At 38.1% G+C, this 18,865-nt stretch overlaps 2 long non-coding RNA genes across 2 annotated transcripts in view; both read left to right on the forward strand.

Annotated features, from left to right (window-relative positions):
* Positions 1-6,790, forward strand: part of LOC134478142 (uncharacterized) — an 82,609-nt gene extending 75,819 nt beyond the window's left edge. Inside the window, exon 3 of the long non-coding RNA XR_010050586.1 lies at positions 4,864-6,790. This is a non-coding gene — a long non-coding RNA (uncharacterized LOC134478142). The remainder of the gene's footprint in view (positions 1-4,863) is intronic.
* A 7,521-nt stretch (positions 6,791-14,311) lies between these two features.
* LOC134478022 (uncharacterized) lies at positions 14,312-18,145 on the forward strand. The gene is made up of 2 exons (XR_010050364.1): positions 14,312-14,420; positions 18,047-18,145. It is a non-coding gene; the product is annotated as an uncharacterized LOC134478022 (long non-coding RNA).
* The last annotated feature ends 720 nt before the right edge of the window (positions 18,146-18,865 follow it).

Here is an 18,865-nt window from a genome sequence, read left to right on the forward strand (position 1 = left end):
CTGGGCAGCCTCTGCTGGGCCCGCTCCTCCAGGTCAACCTACTGAAGGCTTCACTGCTAGGGTGCACCTCCAGGTGCTGGAACCTCGTTTGGGCTAGCCTATTGGGTCTTAGTCCCGCAGCATCACCAAGGCCAAGTGCTCCCCACCAATCCCACTTGATAGAGGAATATGTGACTGAAGTCACTGCAGTGTCCTGTTCTGGCTAGTCTGCCCAGTCCCAGAATGTCCTCTGTTGGAGCCTCCTTATCTTTGGAGGGGCCCCCATTCCTCTCACTCACCGCAGGTTGATGCAAGGCTCCCCGCTAGTCCCACGCTCAACTCTGTTTGCCCATTTCTGCTCTCAGAGATTTTGCCTCTCTGTCCCTGCTGTGCTGATTCATACACAGCAGCAGTGGCAGGAAATTCAAATTGCCATTTCCAGAGGCACAGGTTCCAGCTTTAGTGCTGAGATTTTATCTGTTCTGGTTATAGCACTGGGATTGCATTTCAAGTTGGTTTCTCTCAGCTTAGTTCATTCCTGGGTCAGCAGGGTATATCTCTTCTTGCTTAGGACTCCTCACACTGCACCATTCCTGGATTCTAAGCTGGCTAACTGAGAGAGCCTCCATAGCTGCTGTTATCTATCCACCATGTTCTCCCGGAAGTCTGAATGGTTTTATTATCTCAGTTGTAGTTTTGTAAAGTCTGAAAAACTCATTGCTAGAGAGGGTAGTTGTTTTTTACAGGATGATTGCTTCTACTTTGGCAGTCTTAGTTATGAAGAGGCTCTCATATGCAGCCTGCTAGTGCACCTGCTGCAATCCACGTCTGAGCTGTCACATAAGGATCTATAATTTAAGAATAAAAAACGTGCATGAAGAAGCAGGGGTAATCATAAAGGAAATACAAAGTCAATTCACAGGAATAACTAAGGAAAACTTCCCAAGCATATGAAAAGGAAATGATATTGAGATGTATGAGGCATACAGAACTCCAGCCACCTACAACCAAAACAGAGCTATACCCAGACAAATAATAATCAAGATCCCAGAAATTCATCACAAGAACATAATATTAAAAGTGGCCAGAGAAAAGAAACAGATCACCTATAAAGGAAAACCCATCAAAATCATGACAGATTTCCTGACACAAACTATCAAAACAAGAAGAGCTTGGAACAAAGTATTCTAAGCCCTGAAAGAAAATAACCTCCAACCCAGACTGATGTACCCTGAAAAATTGTCTCTCAAAATTAATGGAGAAACAAGATGCTTCCATAACAAAGAGGAACTGGAGGAGTTCATAATCACCAATCCAATCCTACAAAAAATACTGAAGGACATTTGAGAGAGAGAGAGAGAAAAAAATACCAAGATTTCAGGAACAGTGTCAGAGAGGCTTCGATAAATGGGACAGATGGTGGGATGAAGGAGAAAAGTAGACAACCAATGGCATAAAAATACCATAACAGAAATGAGGCAGAGAAGGTTGGCTATAATCTCTACCTTAGATGGCCTTGATACACTAACAAAAAGAAACACAGGCAGAGTAGACAGGAGATAGGGTCCATCGAGATGTTCTGTACAGGAAATACAATTAACCTGAAAGAAGGTTTATGGGCCAGAAGTCAAATATGAGAAAGCAATGCTCTATGCGACAGGAAACCAGAAAGAAATAGGGGCAACTCGTCTAGCAGCTGCAGATAGGTTGGAAAGACAGGATATTTTTGTGCAGTAGAGAACTATTCAGCTCTAATGAAGGAAAACTTTGAGGCTTTTGTAGGTAAAGGAATACAACTTGAGATCAAGCCCAGGAGTGAGAAGCTCAGAACCAGATAAATAGCAGGTTTCCCCTCCAATCTAAAAACTTAGGGAGTTATTGGACCCAAAATGTGCAGTGCACCCTGTGGGAGTGAAAGGGGAAGAATTATCTAGAAAAGGAAGGCCGAGGATATTGTTAATAGAGTATTAGGATTTAAAATCCACATTATTCTCACCACTCTGTTTAGATGGATTATATTCTGTTCCAGTTTGTCTACTTGTACTAGATTTGAGGGCACAGACAGCTATCCCAAAAATAGCAGGATATATTACAGTAACCATCCTTAATTTCCTAATAACTTAATCTGAAGCCCTGTATAACTTACACTGTCTTATTTTGACTGATCTTATTTGAATCTGGTTTGTTAGATTGCTGTTTTGTATTGACTGATTTTATTTGAATCTGTTATGATTGATAGTATCAAGTCTGAGAGTATAGGCAATTACATTGAAGATGACAAGATTAACTACAATACCTACTCTGATTTGACTATTACCTGCTTTTGAATGCTTTTAATGTCTCTAATGTCTTGTTTTTATTAATATTGTTATGTACTGCTATGTTCAATTATACTATGCCTGATGATATAGACAATTCTATTGAAGATAACAAGAGACATCATAGTAACCATTGTACATCACCTTGTATTTTGGTTTTATATGAATTTTTCATTTCATATTTATGTAGAAATTTGTGGGTTTTTTGTCTTGCTTTGTTTTGTTTTTCCCTCTAATACAGAAAGGATAGATATGCATATAGAGACTCATGCATATGTAGAACTTATAAACAGTTTATGAGAGCTGATTATATGATGCATGATGAAATGAACAACTACTTTGAAGAGAAAGAGACACTACAGTACCTAGTGCTGATTCTGTAGCATCATGATGTGAAATCCAGAAGTACTATTATTCTTGTTCAGAGTGATTTTAGTCTGTTTTGTTATGTTTAATTTCAACACACATGAAGGTGTGGACAACTATTTTGAAAAGAATGGGAGACACTATGACAGCCATTGTTAACTTCCTTATTGTCTGATCTTGAAGACCTAAAATGCCTTCATCATCCTGTTTGGATCAGTTTTATATTATGTTGTTTCACATGAATTCACTGTATGTGAAGATATGGACAACTATTTGGAAGAAAACAAGAGACAGTATGATAGATAGTGAAGCTGTCTGGTTGTCTTGCTTTGAAATCTATGTCTCTTACATTGCTTTTTTATGTTCTGTTTGGTTGTGTTTAAATTTACCCTCTTTAAAATAAAATTTAAAAAATAGAAATGATTACAAACAACTTAAAAGTCCATGTGAATTATGCATAATATTCAACAGAATATTGTGCTGTCCAAGAAAGGATGAGGGTATTCTTTGTATAATGACATAGAAAAAATCTACAATGGAAATTTTAAACAAAACAACAATAAAAAGTGTAGGGCTTGTGCACAATTGCAATTTCCAAAGGAGGCAGAAGTAGGTATCTACTCATAATTGTGCTAATATATATGAGTATCTTTGCAATCATACAAGGAATTTTTGATCTCCACTCTGTGTGGAAATTGGAAGGCAAGAGAGAAGGGTATGTCAGAAGGGAGTGGAAGTTCACATTCAATAAATATACTATATGTTGATATACAAGTATCAATAAATATGTAAAAGTGGACTGGCTGAGAGGTATATGTATGTACATGTCTGCCATCTCACACTTTCTTGCCAGGTGAGTGTAACACTTAATTACTTATAGGAAATTTCTAGCAGATATTTTTATTTAACAAGACTTTTAGATATTGAACTTTCAAATATTAGAGCTGGATCTTCTGTCTGAGCTACAGTAGTCCTGAGAATTCAAGAAGATTTTCTTCCAGGGCCCATGTTTATGGGTTAGGCAAGGAGGTTAAGGAAATCATCAGTTTCCTGGTATAAAATGTCTGCAAGAGCTCTTGCCTAAAACTAATTTGTCTAGGAAAGCACTCTGCCAAGTTGGGTCTACTTTCTCATTTATTTTTCTTTTTTTTTAATCGGTACCAGGGATCGAACTCACAAACCACCTGCTTGCAAGGCAGATGCTTATGCTGCTAAGCTAAATCCCCAGCCCCTACTTTCTCATTTCTTCTTCTCCCCAAAGACAAGTCAGAAATTTGCATGTCTTGCATTTTATTCTGATGTGTTTCCCTAGGTTGCAAAGACTTCCTTAAGATCAAACAAAAGAACAATTCAAAATATTGGCATTGGTCCTGACAAAGAAAGCAACTTTAAAGACTGGGAAATAAATTATTTTGCAAGTTTGATTCTTGCAAAAAGCAGTTGCAAGCAAGACCAATTGAGTTGTCAACTGGAAGGAGATTAAAAATTATTTTTGATAATGGGTTACTAAGATTATTTTTTATGTATAACTGAGAACTTTTGAGAAATGAATGATATTGTGATAAGAAAATTCCTTTCAAAGTCTTCCAGGAAGATAGTAGAGCAGTAAGCAACAGAGAAAACAGCTATTCTGAGAGCCACCATACAGACGCTGGGATACAGCATTGTGAGGAAGACAAGAAGGAAGAAAGTGGGTCCCCTGAGACCAGGAAGAATCTGAAGCATACAGAGAGAGTAAAAAGAAAAACTTCAACAAAGAAGGTGGTAGCTGGTGGTATCTTCTCCCTGAGACAGACTCACTGTGTGAAAGGAGCTCTTCAAACCTGGGAATACATGGTTACAGTGACAGTGATGGCTGGTGAATCCGACCCCAGAGGCCTCTGTGGAGAGATGCAGCAGTAGAGGGGAGTGGTGGATGTGGAGGACTGCAGTGGCTGGCAGGGAGTGCAGAGGACTTAGTCCTCCTGTGCAGAAACAGCAATTAGGGGTGGAGTCACACAGCCTTTTGGAGCTCATGATGTATCACAGATGTTTGAGTTGTTCCACATGAAACTATAGGACGTAATGTCTGCCTTGCTGGATTTTGGACTTGTTTTAGTCCCAATTCTTTGAATACCTCTGTTTGCACCTTTTGGAATGGTAAAGTTTATCTTGTGCCATTGAATGCTGGAAGTGTTTAACTTTCTTTTCATTTGTACAGGAGCTCACAGTTAACAGTTTGCTTTCCACCTTGGAGAAGACTTGGGACCAGGACTTTTCAGCAATGCTGACACTGCTAGGACTTTGGCAACTCCTGGAGATGGACAAAATGCCTTTTGCATAGAGGATGTACAGGAGTCTTTGGATGGCCAGGGGCAGAATGCTACGGTTTGTGTCCAGATTTTCCCCCCAAAGCCTCCTTCAGTCATAGAGTCGGGTGTCTAGAGTTTGTGATTAATTCATGGCCCAATATTGGGACTATGGGTGTGAGTGCTACACCCACCATGGCTTGGGTAGCTGTTATACAAATAAGGGAGAGAAAGAGGATGCTTTCACACACATCCCTTTTTGCTCTTGTTGCTTTTGCTGTTTTCCACTGATATATAATCAGGAGTACAGTTCTTTTGGAGAAATACAATGAAATGAGTTAAAAATAAAAAAGGAACAGTGTAAAATAATTTCTTGATACAGTGTTAAAAATGATGATGGTAGATACAAAATAGCTATTTGGATACATTTTAAGAAATGATATAACTATGTTTTTAAAAAATCATTTTAACCCATATTTATGATGTTTTGCATTTAGCTGAAAAACTTTTAAACAATACAAAACTCCTAAGGATTAATGTGGCTTTTCAAAAACTTTTAAGGCATAAGTGAACAAGTAATTTTGCCTTACAGACCATCTGGATGAGCTCTTTTTGGGAACTGAAAAGCCTATCTATCAGTATCTAGACATCTTTTTCAAGCTCACTGAGTAACCAAAGGAACCAGACCCTGTGCTCCTGCACCCTGCTCTAAGTAGCAGATCCAATCCAGGAAGCATGCAGGATGGAGTGAGTCCTGAAGGACTGGCAGAAACAACCGAGTCACAAAGCGAGAAAAGAGGATCTCAGACCAAGAATGCTCTTCCCCACATTCAGAGCTTCTGTGTACTTTTGATGGTCCCTTAAAAACTCTTGAAGCATAGTAGAGACTCCCACAAACATACCACTTATTTTTTACTGTAAATTTTTACTTTAGTGGAATAGTAGCTGGCTGTGGTCTCAATACCTTTCCATGAGGGATACAAGAAGCAGTCTTTGCTTTTATCCACTTGGTACATTGAAAAACAAGGTGAGTGCACGTGTGCAAAAGTGTCAAATCAGAATTTACACTCACATGAGGTTCCATCTAACAGATGTTTACCGGAGTATCACAGAGGGTATAATCATATACCACTCTAGGATTTGTTTTTTTAAAAAGTTTTTCTTTTGATTTTTCTGGCATTTACATTGTAGCTCATGTAGGTTTTTATTTCTGGTATTATCTCTTAGGTTTTGTAAATAGGCACACAGCTGACACAAAAATGTTAATTTTAAGTACTCATTAAACATTTGATATTTTATTGACATCTTATTTTCTCATTATTTAGGTATAATAATTGAAATAAAGATTTTTTATAGAATGCTACTGGTATTTTCATTGTAGTTCATATAGGAATTTATTTCTGATGTTATCTTTTAATTTTATAAGCAAGTACTCAACTGATGTGAAAATGTTGATTTTTATTTTAAATGCACAGTACATATGAAGAATTTAATGCTTTGTCTTATGGGTATTTTATATTCCTGTTAACCACACATTGCATAATATAGAACCTCTTGCCAAAACAGCAAGACCAGTCACATATCAAGTATGTCCTACAAAAATGCCAGGAAACAAATCATATGTGCTGCCAGTACAAGTGATGTGTGTGTATGGAACATGCTGTTGTCATGTGTGAAGACTGTTAGGTGTGATAATTGAAGCAAAGACTATTTTTGTAGAGTGCTATTGATATTTTCATTGCAGTTCATAGAGAGACTTATTTCTGTTGTTGTGTTTCAGACTTTGTATACCAAAAATCAATGTTGAAATTTTTGATCCTTTTTTATAAACAATAAATATTAAAAATGCAATACTTGAATTTTCTTATCAAGCAATCATTGTATAATAAAATTTATAAAATTAAATTTAATAATTCATCAATAGAAATATTCTAAAGAGTAAATATGAGTGTGACACACCCATAGTCATACTGCTTTATGACAAAAAGTGTGTTAGGCTCCGATTAAGACCACCCTTCATTTCCTTCCCCTTTTTTCCACCCGTCCCTCCTGTGAAACTCTTGCTTTCCTGTGCCTAGCAGGTGCCCCTTTTGGCGCTGCCTTATTCCCACCATCTCTGAGGTCTGAGGAGAGCAGAGCTGCACAGATCAACACTTGGTACTTCCCTAACTCTGCCTTAACGGCTTATGTTTCATCTTTCTCTATTCTCCCCTTACACCTGCTTTCTGGCCTTGCCCAAACTCATTCAGCTTCAGTGTAAGTGAATATATCTTATTTTCTAAATTAGCATGCATTAGAAAGATGAAAGAGTGCTACTAAGAATTATGCCAGGAAAACAGGTGGAAACCACAACCGTCCTGGGATTTGAATCTCCTTAGCTATGGGGCTGCTGGTAAGAAAGGGAAGGAGGATAAAATTGCTCAAAGTGTTAGGTTAGATGGGGATCAAGGCAGCAGATAAATCAGGGAGATCTGGCTGGAAAGGGCTACTTTACAGTAAGACCCAAAGGAGAAGGGAAGTTCATTGGCAATGAATGTTGGGTGACTTTTGTCCAAAATGCTGGGACTGACAACACTGTCACGTGTGAAGTCAGAAGCTATCTACTTAATGTGATATGGGAGTACTAAAATTCCAGAAAGGAGTGTGTATAAAATGTATGTATTTCTGATAACTTCTACCATGATATTTCCCACATTAAAGTTACTGCTTAGACCTTCTGCAAAGTGGTGCATTTTACCTGGGTGATATAACTGGTGGGAAAGGTATAGATCCATCCTTCTTTTCCTTGTAGAGAAGTAACATGAGAATGTGGGTCACTGGGTGGGTAAGTTTCAAACTGGGACCAGGAAGGACATAAGCAACGATTTTTGAATGAAAGGTACTGAGCCAGGCTTCCGGGAGGAGGAGACCCTGTAGGACCACAGCTTCTGAGCCGTCATTCCATATGTCATGTTCATATCTACAAGCCCATTTTGCCCTTTCTATAGCCATGTAGGTGGGCATGGGGAAAGACAGAAGAAATTAAGTCAGGTAGAAAAGAAACAAAGAAGATCATAACTAAAGATTACATTTTAAAGAAGATTACAATTTCTAAGACAGTTGAAGTTACCCTAGGCGATCCATATCTGTACTCCCTTGGTTAATTTAGACATCTTTTTTTTTTTTCAGACCCATCATACTCAAATTCTTTAAGGGTATTGTAAATCTATATACTGACTTAGTTAAAAAATAAAGAACAGGAACTTGATCTTCAGATAGTAGAATAGACAGAAAATTCAAAGATTGTTTAAACTATCTATCCTTAAAAAAAAAAAAAAAACTACTACTGGGCTCATACCTCCTTTGGAGGGTTACCTTTTCCGTAGGTTTCCATCCTCTAAGAAAAACAAATGTTCCCAGTTCCAAAAGAAAACTCCTCTCTGTCGGGAACTTTTAAAATTTTGCCTTTTAAACCCATTTATGCCTCTTATTGACAGGTCATAAAAATTCTTTCTCCATGATGTGAGTCAGCAAACCTGCAAATCTATAATGTGGCTAGGGAGGTTTAGGTTGTCCACCGCTGCCTCAGGAACCTCCCAGAACCCTACCCGGTGACAGGCAGAATCTTTTCTACTTTCCCTGCAGTGGAATGCACAGACAGCTCATTGCCTCTCAAATTGTGTTTGAAAGGATGATTACAGGGCTGGAGCTATAGCTCAGTGGAAGAGCTTGTGCTTAGTAGGCATAAAGCCTGGATTGTGCCAGAAACTCTTACGTTCATGCAGTTCTCCTTGTTGACAAATGTTATATTGTGCATTTTTTTATCCAGACAGTAAGAACCTATGAAAAGGTTGGCAGAGTCAATTTCATCATTGTACCATAAACACAAAGGAGGCCCATACTCTAGGTGTTCTGACTGTCAGTTTAGTGATTCGGTTTCTTTCTCATAGGCCACAAACCTCTGTAGGTTATGAGAGACCAGTCACAGCAAGTTTTCATTGGTCTTACAGGGAGGATTATTGGATCACTCCACTCACACCTGTTGAGAAAATATTTATTGACAACTATGTTCTTTCATAACCTTTACCAAGGTAAGCCACTAAAGAGTGGATTCCTCACCCACTGTGTAACTTTTCTCTGACTTTTATCTGTTCTACACATTAACATGGCCTCGTCTGTGGCCCGGGACACTATCCACTGCCATTGCTTCCATTGGGACTTCTCTCATGTCAGATCTTTTTACATCACCAGCCGATGCTCATCCCTCAGGCTAAGACTGATTTTCCTAGACATTTCTTATTCCCTTGTATAAAGTGGCCTCCCTGGTCACTTTCTATCACGTCATCCTCTTTATTTTCTTGGTAAAACAGCACAACCTGTAATCATCTCCTGTAGTTATAATGCACTTTCCATTTACATATATAATTTTATATACTTATGTACTCTTCACTATACAATCATGTCTCCTCCATTAGGGCATAGGTCCACAAGACAAGGGCCAAGACTAACTTTTCATTGCTCTAGTCCTAGTGACTGGAGCACGGGAGGTGCTCAACAAATACCACTTTGTGAATGGGATGAGTAAGCAGATGTGACAATGAATGCACGACCTGTGTCTGTGGCCAGTTGGCAATTCTATGGGCCGCTGTGCTCTAATTACAGCCAGAGTTCATTCTAGAAGCTATAGTCCATCACTCCCTCACTTACTGGCGAACCTATGTGGCAGAAGAACATCAGCTACAGGACAGAGTCTTCCAAATTGTCTGCCTCCACAAAAGAGTCACCAAGCTTGCATCAGGCTAACTTGCCTGGTCCAGATTCTCCAATCTACATATAAAGTGCTCAATATTTTTTTTAAAAATGGAAATCCCATACTCTAATCCAATTTTAATGAAGCAGTGATGAGGAAGCATAGCATGTAGCATTGTTTAATTGGAAAATATATCAAGCAATAAAAACAGGTTTAAATCTTACTTCACAAGATGCTGAACTCAGTAATTATTAAATCCCGAGAGATCCCTGAGGCTCCAACACATGTTAACCCTGGAATGATTTCACTGAACTTTGGCATCTCAGAATTTAGATACTTGGAATTTAGATACTGTTGTCGGTTTTGTTTTTTAAATATCTACTTTTGCTTCTATTTTATGACCATTATGTTGGCCCCTTTGCAGTGAGAATTTTCTGAGGTTCTGGTGAAAATGAAATAAGCTAAAAATGAATGATAAAGGACAATCTTAGAAACAAAGAATAGAAAAGAAGATCAAAGTTTGGATTTTTCAATTCCAAAACCATTTTTAGATTTCCACTAAAACAGTATATGAAATTCTACACTAACATATTTTATCCTGTAAAAAATGTTCAAACTAAATACAAAATTGTAAGTGAAGACTGCAAATAAAGAACTCTTTATATCCATCTGTATCATCAGGAAAGAATTGCAAATTCCTAAACTGTGACTGTAATTTTGGCAGTTTTCATCTCATACTCTAATATAGGAAAGAGTTGTAATAGTCTAATATTAGCATAAAAACTACATAAATCACGTTGGAACTGGGATATGGATTTTTAACCCTATTGATGTAATGATGTTAAATAGTTAAGTTGATTCCTGTTTTATCTTGTTGTTGCAACAGGGTTTTGCTGTGCAGTTCAGGCTGGCTTTGGACTTACTTTGCAGACCAAGCTGTCCTCAAACTTGTAGCAGTCCTCCTGTCTCAGCCTCCCAAATGCTGGGATTACACTTGGGCACCACCACACTCTGCATTCCTTCCTTTTTAAAAAGGCAGAGTTTAGTAACAATAGACTGTCCAATTTAAACTCACTGAGGTAAATCAGAATAAAGGAATAGATATGAAAAGTACCTGCATAACCATGTGTAAAGGAGCCCAGGCCAATGGATGCTGTCTCTGAAGGAAGGGAAGCTTAAAGCTAAAGAGAGCTACTGGGCAGACTTAGTTGTGGACTCAATCTAGTACACCACAGGGATGTCTGGTGAACCCCATTAGGGTCCCAAATTTATACTCTAGGGATTAGGTGAACTATCAGAAAAGCATTGAAGACTGAAGCTCAGATGCAAATAAATTCTTCTCTGAAACTGGACCAAGCTGATCCAGATGGAGATGCTCCTCTCTGGACCATGCTGGACCTAAAATTAACTCTGCAAACAAAGTTGCAGATACAACATGGGCACATAATAAAAATAATCAGTCTCTTAGTAGAGACTTCCTGCCTTCTGTGCTCAAGGGGATAATGAAAAGAGTTTATAACTTGGGCAAAAACTGAAAATATAAAAAGGAAGAAAAAATAATATAATGAATTAAGTTTACAGAAAGGGACTGGGATGGAACCCAGGGCCTCATGCATATTAGGCAAGCACTCTGCACTGAGGCTCACCCCTAGCCTGGGAAATGTTTAGACGTGAAAACAACAAGAAATTAAAACTTCAATAGATGAGGTTTAACTATAATTTGACAGAGATAAAGAGATTTCTCAAAAGGCATATGCATCAGAAACAACTTAGAATGGACTGTTTTGGCTTATATCATCAAATTATAATAGGACAAGAATTAAAATATATAATTACCATCAGCTAACAGTTAAGAAGAAATAAATGGAATTAAAATATACTGAGACCCTTATATTGTGCAGGAAGAGGTGTAAAACAACAATCATGTGATTTATGAAGAATACATTTACTACCTATAAAAAATTATATAACTTTCAAATTAGGAATATCAAAAGTGAAATATTAATAACTTAAAAATTCCTACCTGGGTATGGTGGTGCATGCTATAACTCATATACTCTGGGAGACTGAGGCAGGAGAATCTCAAGTTTGAGCAAGACCCTGTCTCAAAATAAAAAAATATCTGGGGGTGCAGCTTACTGTGAAGTCTTAAGTGCAAGACCCCTCATTCTCTTTAAAATAAAAACAAAGTAAAAAAAAATTTAAATCAAATCAGAGAAATGACTTTATCCATCTGTATATGAATTCAGAAATGTTAAAGGTCAATAAATAGCTAAAGGAATACTTTAGAATATCGATATAGAGAAAAGGGTATTATTTTACTAATTTTTTTTTTTTTTTGGTACCAGGAATTGAACTCACAACCACGTGCTTCTAAGGCAGGTGCTTATACCGCTGAGCTAAATCTCCTATTTTCCTACTATCTTCCTACAGAAGTAATGATAAGATATACATTTTATTAAGAAGATAGGACAATTCTACATTCATATCCACCCAAAACATATACTCAAAATAAAGCAAAAATTGACAGAATAAATGAGAAAACAGACAATAGTGTTTCAGTGATACGTTTTTAAAATGAGTACATATGTGCAGTCCATAAGGCTTTCTTTCATCTTAGGGAGCAGGTACATACCTAAACATAGTTAAATTCTTCTCATTCCACTTCCCCATCCCTCTTCTCTCCTTCCTCTGTCTCTCGATCCACTTTCCATTCACAAAAGATCTCCTTGTTTCTATTGCCTATTTTTACTTTTATTTTTAAAAATTATTTATATTTTGACTTTATAATATAAAAGAAATTGAAGGAAGTTAACCTTCTGTTTCTCACTTATTTCACTTAACATTATAGTCTGAAGATGCATCTATTTTTCTACAGATGGCTCAAGTTTATCTTTCTTTATGGAGAATAGTACTTCATTATGTATAAATACCACATTTCCTTTACGCATTCAACAATTGATAGTATAAACAGACAAAATCAGATAATATCAGCAACATAGTTAGCAAATAACTTGATAGACAAGAGGCAGCATTCAATAACTGCGGAGTATATGTGTTTTTAAAGCGAACATATAAACATGATCATACACTGTGTTTAAACCAAGTCTCCACAAATTTCTGGGGACTGAAGTTGTAGAGTATATGCCCTCACCACACCGCAGATAAAAATCAATTAATGACAAAAACATTCTAGAGAAACCATATGAATGGAAAGAACTATGCTTTTTTAAAAACCTGGATCAAAGAAAAATTACAGTGGAAGTTAGAAACTATTTTAACCATTATGAAGTGAACGAAAATGATGCATGTCAAAATATGGAGAAATGGGGGCTGGGGATTTAGCTCAGCGGCATAAGCGCCTGCCTTTCAAGCAGGCAGTCATGAGTTCGATCCCCGGTACTGAAAAAAAGGAAAAAGACAAAAAAAAAAAAAAATATGGAGAAATGTCCCAACTTTAAAATGTTAGATTTAATCTATTGACTTTCTGCTAAGGAAGAGCTACCTTTGACTCACTAAAAACTCCCATGCTCTATCTGCGTGCCAGAAAGCTATCCCTTCTCTCCACTTCCCGCCCTTCCAAATATTGATAGCATTTTGGTTAAATTAGTATCCACTGGATCTGTCATTTTGGATATGTAAATATGTTTCACAAATGTAAATACGACAGATGTTGCAGGCCATTCTTTTACCTGTTATACCCTCAGGCTTTTTTCTTACACCTTTGCTACCCCAAAACCTCTTCACCCCAGCTGCCAATAACATCAGCTAACAGTTAACTAAAAATGTTCACAGTCATCAGACTGTTGAGGCTGATGCAATTCAACATGGAAAGAGATGTACATATAGTAAGAATAATCCTAAAGATATAAAAATAAAACAAAAATAATAACAAGGAGTAGATGCTCTAAAGTGCATGGAAATAGTTTTCCTTTTAACCATAAGTGCAGAGTGTGGGGGTGCATGCTTATAATCTCAGCTATTTGGGAGGCTAAGACACAAGGATCACAAATTTGGAAGCTGCTTAGGCAGTAAGTGAGACCTTGTCTCAAAGCAAAAATTTTAAGTGCCTGGGGATATAGCCCAGTTGTAGAGCACTTGGGTAGATATGATCTATGAAGACAAGAGTCAGAGTTTTCTTTTTTTCCTGTTTCTGTGAAAGACCTAGAAACTTCATCACCACTCATCACTTGATTCATTTAGGACACATCTACAGGACACTAGTGAGTGTGGAGCACTGGGCTAAAGGTAGAATGGTCTCTCAGAAAGAACTTCGAGTCTTGTAAGTGTCACAAGTATAAAAAGGCAACAAGAAAAGTGTAATAAAGCTATGCTGATGGATTTGGGTGCTGGAAGACACTGGGAGAGGTGGTCCTCAGGGAGGGCTGAGTGGGTGACCAGAGACTTCCAGAAAAGCTGTCTTTTAAAATGATATCTAAAATATAAGGATTTGGAGCCCTGCAGCCAGGGGAAAATGTTAAAATAAACCTCTAACTTGAACTCACTGATTTATAAGACCCAAGAAACCATGATTGAAGATAGCTTATGTGCTGTTTCCCTATAACAGGGAAAGAGAAGACAATCTGCTCATTGCTGCTAAAATCTACAAATTGCCTTCTACAGATTGCCTTAAACCTGAAACGTTTTCTGCTACTGATGTGCTGTGTCCTCAGAGGTTTTGATCTCCTTCCCTTTACCCATGATGTAGAGTGGCCTCAGAATACTACCTGGCAATTGCAGGTGAGTTCATGAACAGTAAAACAGGAACTTGCTCAGAAAAATGTTCTCAAAAGTTGATTAGCCAAGTCCAGCCTTGATCAGACTGTAAATATCACACTGATACAAACCACTTTCTACTACTGATCTGTTTCCCAGGATCTTTCCTGCCATTTATCACAGACTAGATGAATTCTGAAGCTCTAGACCAAAGTAAAAATGCTAAGAGGTATGCAAGTGCCCCCGCAGATTAGCAGGGTGTTTCTGAGTGCACTTTACAAGCTCAGATTTGCGCTGGGCGAGCTCTGCGGCCTGTGGTAAGGTTGGCCAGCTACATTTGTTTCTTCCAGTTTCCATGGACACCACCCAGAGGGGTTTAAGTTTCTAACTCAGGCTTCCTTTCTTTGGATTTTTCCCTTGGAAACCCACAGCAAGTTTTGTCTGGGTCTTGGTTTTCAGATGACATGACATGGCTTTCTCTGGATTGTCTCCCCTTGAATGTGGTAGCAATTCTCTCCATTCTTGAGAAGGTGGCAATGGAGTTGGCCAAATACTGTGGCTGGCACTAGAATCCAGGTTTCTTGAACTGAAGATCTGAACCTTGTCAGGAACATGACAATTAATCGAGTTCCTTGTAAGTTCAGTGTTGGCTGGGCAAGTGAAATGAGGTGAAAAATTGATAGAAATATTCTGGAGCAGTCACACTAGAAAGAAAGAAATAAAAGCAACCTAGTTTCAACTTTTTAAACCTTTCAGTAAAAGAATGTTATCCCAGACAGGAGAATGTGTGTACTTTACACTGAAAATGGGGACATGGCCCTAGCTGGTCCCCTTTTACCCCAAACACAGACTTCTCTGTCTCACATGCACTGTTTTCTTTTCTTTCAATTTTTCTTTTTATTTTATTTTAAAGAGAAAAAAACTCAAAATTTCAAAACATGACAATTGAGAGTAACAATGGTATATATATTACATATTGTTATCTTCAAATAAGTTACTCAGAGTACAAAATATCTGCATTTAATCATCTGAACAATACTAGCACAAATCTTTTCAATGCACTCAGAAAAAGCAGTAATATAACTATCTTAATCATCTTTCAGCTTTTCACACTAGTGAGACACATGTTTATGCATGTGTGTCTGATTTATTTCACTAATAAGTGTGGTCTCCAGGTGCATCCATTTACCTATAAAAGTCTCAAGTTTATCCTTCCTTATGGATGAGTAGTACTCCATGATATAAAAATACCACATCTTTTTTATCCATTCCTTAGTTGATGGGCATTTAGGTTGTTTCCAAGATCTGGCTATTAGAAATTGGGTATATCATTGTGGTATGATGTTTTTAATTCTTTTAGGAAGATACCCAGAAGAAGAATAGCTAGGTTGAATGGAGCTTCTAGTACTAGTTTTTTGAGGAATCTCCACACTGATTTCCACAGTGGTTGCACCCATCTGCATTCCTGCCAATAGTGGAGGAGGGTTCCATTTTCCCTCAGCATTGTTATTGTTTGATTTCTTGATAATAACCATTCATTCTGGGGTGAGGTAGAATCTCAGTGCTGTTTTAATTTGCATTTCCTAAATGACAATTGATGTTGAACATTTTTATAATTTTTATATATTTTATATAGTTTTATATTTATATATTTTTATAATTTTATGACAACAATGTATTTTTTATCTGAGAAGTGTGTATTCATCTCAGATGCCCATTTTTAGATTTGGTTTTTAAATCTGGGAGGAGTGATTTTTTTTTTTTTTTTAGTTCTTTATATGTTCTCGATAGTAATCCTTCATCTAAGTTACAACTGGCAAACATTTTCTCCCACGTTGTGGGTTGTGTCTTCACTCTGTTGGTGGTTTCTCTTGATGTGCAAAAGCTTTTTAATAAGATAAGATCCCAGTTGTTGATTCTTTGTGATAGTTCCTGTGCAACTGGGCTTTGTTCATAAAGTTTTGCCTACAGTTATGTCTTCAAGAGTTTTACCTACTTTATCTTCCAGTAGATTTATTGTTTTAATATTCAGATCTTATATCCATTCTGAATTTAGTTTAGTTCATGGTGAAAGATATGGGTCCAACTTTAATCTTTGGCATGTGCAGAGCTAGTTTTTCCAGCACAGTTTGTTAAAGAGGCTATCTTTCTTCCAGTGAATATATTTAGTACCTTTGTCAAAGATGTGGCAGCTTAGTGTGTGTCTGGAGTTGTTTCTGCATCTTCTACTCTGTTCCATTGGTCTTCAGGTCTTTTTTTTTTTTTTTTTTTTTTTTTTTTTGTCAGTACCATGCTGTTTTTATCAAGGTAGTATTATAATATAATTTCAAGTCAGGGATTTTGATGCCCTTATCTTGCCTTTGTTGCCCAGGATTGCCTTTGCTATTCTAGGTCTCTTCTGGCTCCAGATGCATTTTAGGATTATTTTATCTAATTCTGTGAGATTTTATTGGAATATTGGTCGGGATTGCATTGAATCCTTGCATGCACTCTTAAAAAAAGTGTTCTCAACTCACTCATTTTCTTCATATTCACTGTAGGAGAAAGAATCATTTCTATTTCTTTTTCTTTTCTAAGCAATGCTTGCACTGGTCATGGCCAGAAAGTAACAAGTAGGATGGAAGAAATTATGTCAAATGCAGGTCGTAAATGAACTCAAGAGTTAATTACTTGTGTACAGCATCAGTGGTCTATAGGAAACCAGGTGAAGCTTGTGGATGAGCAAGGTGCAGGTAGGCTGTCTTCAACAAGCCCCAATGCTTCATGTATGTCTGGGTGGTCCGGTGGTTGCAACAGGGGGCAAGAAAGGGCAGGAGGATGTGGGCTCCGTGGCAGCCATCTTGGGAGGTTGTGGGCAATGGCTGCTCTGTCAGCTCAGCCCTGTGGGTGGTCTCTCAGACACTAGCTCCCCCAGGCACAGCACAGCCCACCCCTTGCTTATGGCCTCTGCCAGAATGTTTATTAGGAGTCCTGCTCCCTAAGGAGACTAAATTACTAGGAGGTCGTAATTAAAGACTTCATTAGTTTCTTGTTGCAAAGTCCATGGTTAGTGCAATGTTAGGCCTGCAGTGTGAGTGGCATTGGGTAGCTTACCAGCAATCAGTCTCAGCTATTCTCTTACCCATGTGCCTACACGCCTGACTTCCAAGTAGTCTGCTGCAGGGAGTCAGTTTCTGAGTTAAAATGTTTCAAACAAAGCAAGAAACAAAAAACCCCTTGGGTCTGCACACCCATCTTTGTAAATTTGTAGTATGGCCAAAATTAAGTTGGGAAATGTAGCAATTTGATGTTCATTGGTCACCTTTTAATTGTTTTCTATCCTTACCTCATTCTATAAGTAAAGGGATAAAGGTAGACTTTACTGATTGCCTGTCTCTCAAGACTGTCACTGTAAGAAGCCTTCTAGCACCAATTTTAGGCAGGTGAAGCAGGCAGTGAGGAATACGGAGCTAAGAAATGTGCCCAGACCTGCCAAGGAAAGCTAGGAGACTGTGCCCATGAGATCTGAACATTGTTTGACTAGAAAGAGTCATTCTGTGGCCTATTCCTATTGTATGAGAGAATTAATATCAAAACCACTAAAACATAAGTACTACTTTGTTTCAGAGAATATTCCTTAACATGCATTATCTCATTTGCTTCTCACACAGTGGCTGTACACCAAAATCTGTTTTCCTTTTTCTGGAGTTGTAGCTGGAACATAGCTGTCTGACTGGGAACTACATTTTCCTGCCTGCTTTGAAGCTGAGGTAAGTCACGTGACTATACCTTCACCAGTGCAGTGTGAATCAGGAAGCTGCCATTCTCAAGCCAGAGCCCTTGGGGAGGCCAGGCCAGGCTCTTTCCTTGTTCTTTCCTTTTCCCTGTTGGCTGATTGACAGAAAGTAGAATAGTGTTAGGCACATGCAAACCCACAGCACCTATCCTGGCTGGATTTGTCTCTAGGAAGCTGGGTCCTGATGCAACAAGGAACTAGCTCCTCACTGCCTTTGGCTTCAGTTCTTTGTGCCCTTAATGGAAGAATTCAGTCCAGATGGGAGCCATATAGATAGACTTTATTGTGAAGCAGACCTGGAAAGAGTTATGCCTTCAAGGGAAAAAGTGAATGGTGTCACAAACACATCTATACCAAGTGTGAGTTGGGACAATTTTTTATGCACACACGTTACTCATGGGGTTCAGAGAACTATGGTGATTATGGTCCTTATTGACATTTCTCTATCTCAAAGTGCCTTCCATGCTTTTTTCAGGAGGTCAGAGTTCCCTGATCATTTAAGAAACTTAGGAAAGAAAGTTATGATAGCTAAATTTCAATCTAAATCAGGTCTCAGACCAAGGAGGGGTCCATACAGAACACTCTTCTTTCTGCTATCCCTGGGATATACGCCAGTGATAGCCCAAACAACCAACGGTGCTGTGTGCCTTGTTGGGACATAGAGGATTGATGGCCAGAGATGGAGAGGAATGTG

This window comes from Cavia porcellus, unplaced genomic scaffold, assembly GCF_034190915.1.
Source record: "Cavia porcellus strain 051 isolate PalLab524CR breed Dunkin Hartley unplaced genomic scaffold, mCavPor4.1 scaffold_11, whole genome shotgun sequence".
NCBI classification, from domain to species: domain Eukaryota; kingdom Metazoa; phylum Chordata; class Mammalia; order Rodentia; family Caviidae; genus Cavia; species Cavia porcellus.